Source organism: Nicotiana tomentosiformis, chromosome 6 (genome assembly GCF_000390325.3).
Source record: "Nicotiana tomentosiformis chromosome 6, ASM39032v3, whole genome shotgun sequence".
NCBI lineage: Eukaryota > Viridiplantae > Streptophyta > Magnoliopsida > Solanales > Solanaceae > Nicotiana > Nicotiana tomentosiformis.
In genome coordinates this window covers 50,990,523-50,994,709 of record NC_090817.1, presented here as the reverse complement: position 1 = coordinate 50,994,709, position 4,187 = coordinate 50,990,523, and positions in this window count along the sequence as shown.

The window sequence follows — 4,187 nt, the reverse complement described above, 5'->3', positions numbered from 1 at the left end:
GTAGCAGGGATTATTTCTCTCCACCTTACTTTTATTTTGAATTCTTATATGCATCGGGGACTATGCATAACATAAGTGTGGGGTGCGGGAACTACTTTCTGAGTGTAATTGTATAAAACATTTTCTTTTTCATTAGTATTTTTAGAGCTCTTAGTTAGTAGTATTCTAGTTTAGAGTAGTAGTAGACAATTATTTAATAAAAAATGAAAATATAGAAAAATCAGAAGAAAAACAAATATCAGAAAAAGCTCGGACTTCTCCCGACGATGGATCTCTTAGACAACTTTCTTAAGGGATTAAGGGCCTATTAAAAGCACCAAAAAGATTTTCTTTTATTTTTTTAGGATAGTTAGGTAGTATCCCTTGATTTTTATTTGGGCGTCAGTTCTTTTCCACGGTGTAGCCTGGACCGGAGAATTTTTTTATTTTGGTTCTTTTACATGTTGACATGTTTGGTGATGATACTTTAGGGTATGGCATGTGCTCTATCTTCCTATTATAGTTGATTTGAATTGTGATGCATAAGTAAAATAAATAGCCTACTCTGTGACGCATGTTCTCAGTTATTTGACTTGTATGTCACCTAGTACATTATTGCATAAATTTCTCGACCATATGTGCTTGCTTGACTTGAGAGTTGAACAAAATCGTCTTGATTGACTCATGTGCCTTGTGTGTGTAAGGATTCGTGATATTCTGTGCTATCTAGAACTTTCCATGTGTGTTAGTCAAAGCGAAATCTTTAAGTTGTGCTAGTCTATGAGATGACTTAGGCAGTTCGTTGCTTGATCATAGATGTGCATGTCACTTACGAATAAAAATTTTCCGTTGCTAGCCCCTTTGAGCCTATAGACCTTTTCCTTGGCACCCACATTACAAGCCGTATCCCTATTTTGTTCTTAACTTGATCTTGTTGAATCTTTACCTCCGAAGGCACTTAGTCGCTAAAAGAAGTAAGGTGAGAGATTGGGAAGTATCTTTCGAGTGTAACCATTAAAGGGCTAACAAGGTGCACTAATGTTATAGAAAGGCCACTAGCCGATGAACTTTAACATAAGGTTTGCCTTCTCCATTTCTTCTTTCACAAATGAAATAAAATACATGTAAGCTTACATCATTGCATTAAATGGTTGGTTAATTGCATATGGTTCCTAAGCCAGTTGAGAAGAATGAGAAAGAAAGCGAAAAATCAAAGCAAGTAATTGTGACAAGGCCACCACCTCCGTTTCCACAAAGACTGCAGAACCAAAAAGATGATGTTAGGGAATAGTCTCAGTTGTTTGACTTGTATGTCACCTAGTGCATTATTGCCTAAATTTCTCTCCCTCCAAAATAGGTTTAGACTTGCTTTTATACGAGTTGGGGGCATCGTGGATCGAAATAACCTTGTCCCCGGTGAAGTAAGACACTTTCCCGTCACCCAGCGTCCAGGATAGCGTGGGGCCCTAGCCCTGGCGCTGGGAATTTTGTGCTTCTGGATATTGCGCCACAGGTAGTGCCGCACGCTAGCCTGGGCGCTACACTGTGGCAATTTTTCATTTCATTTCCTTTTTGCTTCAATTCGTGCACCTTCGTCCGACATTGCCTTCGGATGATTCCTACACATAAAAATACAACGAATTAGTATAAATTATTACATTATACATCCTTAATCTATGAAACATGAGTAAATGGGAGCAATATGCATATAAATATACATACTTTAAGACGAATAACAACATCCCACACTTAGACTCTTGTTCTCCCTCGAGCGATGAAACTATAAGCTACACCCAACAACGTACATCTCAACTAGGGAGGAGAAATTCAATTTTTCAATCATACACTCCACCCTTGACCATGGTCGATACCGGCAATCAAGAATGAACATACAAAATTCACATTCTTCCCGTTTTAACCATGCCCAAGTATAAACATTCAATTCAACCAACTCAAACAGCCTATCCATAACCACCCTACCTCAAAAGCCGACTCGTTACCACTAAGCACTCTCAACTCGCGCACTCACCCAACAAGAGAAATTCACAACATGACCAATCTATTATGAGATTGTGTTCCCTCACCAACAAACAAGAGAGTGAATATAGAAATAGTCCACACATTCAAATATGACTTTGAATATAAATTAACAACATCACACAATTGAACAAAAGTCGCTCACTCTCACAATAAAATTTGTGTGCATCACGTGGTCGTACCATAAGCTTGCCCGTAGTGTATCCCATGTGTGCGTATATACACTCATCACCTCGAATGTCGTTTACCCACATGATTCACATAATAAATGATTCAACAAATCCTAATTCCCTCAAGTCAAGGTTAGACACAACACTTACCTCACTCGGCGAACAAAAAAATCAATCAACCACGGCCTTGCCTTTTGAACAAGCCTCCAAACGAACCAAATCTAGCAAATTATCTATCAAACGATTCAAAACAAGCTTTAGAAACTACCCATTAACGAAAGAGGTTCAATATTGATCATTTTTTAAAAAGTCAACAAAAGTCAACCCCATGTTCGCTTGCTCAAAACCCGAGGTTCGGACCAAAACCCGATTATCAATTCACCCCCGAGTCCAGTTATGTGATTTATTTTGAAATCGACCTTAATTTGAGGTTTAAACCTCAATTTTACAAAATCCCCAATTTCTATTCAAATACCTTATTTCTACCATGGAAATCCTAAATTTAATGTTGAAATCTTAGGAAAAGTAATGGGGAACTGAAAGAAAGTAGATTAGAGTTGCTTACCAATGATTTTGGGAAAAAAAGTCTCTTGAAAAATTGCCTCTAGAGTATTTAGGGTTGAGAAATAGTGTAAAATGAGCTAAATCCCGATTTTCTCATCTTTTACCCAGCTATAGATATCGTAACTGCGATATCTTGTTCGCAATTACAACTATCGCAAATGCGAAGCACATGTCGCAAATGCGAATTGTGCACCAGAAGACCAGATGTCGCAAATGCGACAAAAATGATAGCAAATGCGAAAATCCTACCTTCACAAATGCGACCAAATTCTTTGCAATTGCGAAGATGTCCTATTTTTGCGAGGTGTCTCAAATGCGACCAAATGTTCACAAAACAGATCCTAGTCAGTTTGCAAATGCGAACTATTGCCTCGCAAATGCAAGGTTACCCAATCTCAGGCCCTGCTCGCAAATGTGAACTTTAATCCGCAAAAGAGAGGCTCGCAATTGCAAGCCAGACCTCGCAAATGCGAGATCTACAACTGAACACCAAAAACCATTAGACTTCAAACCATGCAAACTCATCTGCAACGCGTCCGAAACTCACCTGAACCCCTCGGGCTCTAAATCAGTTCCAACTCAAATATGGAGCACCATTCCGCGGTCCATTTTTCAGACCGCATTGCTATTTCATGAATCCATTCCGCGATCACAGACCCAACTCGGAGGGTTATCTTTGGAAAAATTTTACCCGACTCCATTTTTAACAAAAGGCCTAAGGTGTCATTTTAGAAGGCAAAATCTGGTATTTTGAGAGAGAGAGAGAGAGAGAGAGAGAGAGAGAGAGAGAGAGAGAGAGAGAGAGGTGGGGAGCTTAAACACGTCTAAACTACCATTTCTTGCTATAATCTTGGGGATTCAAGGAGGGAAGCACACAAGATCTTAAACATACAAGGTAAGACTTCATCCCTAGCTCTCATCCAAAGTTTAATAATGGGTTTAAGTAGGATTTTATTATGTTAGGGGTTTATGGGATGGTGATTGTGTCATAACCCAAACCGCAGGGCCGCGACAGGCACCCGATGCCTTACACAACCGAGTACGAATATAACATATCTTTCTTATCATATCGTCATAGGTAAGTGGGCCAGAAGGGCTGTCATGAGATAACGGGAATAAAAGATAGGGAATACTAGACATAGGACGACTCAACATGATATAGAAACTTATATATGTGACATACGGGCCTATAAGGCCGACTTAATCATTTGTATACTCAAAACGTAGGCCGATAAGGCCATACAAGTATCCATATACATGACATTTGTCTACAAGCCTCTAAGAGTACATAAATGTCATAAAGGTCAGGACAGGGCCTCACCATACCAATCAATACATATTCAAATTATACTAAACAAATAGGCAACTTTAGGCAAGTGGAGTGCACAAACACCTTCCGCTGAGCTGATAGCCTACTAGGAAAACTATCAACCTATC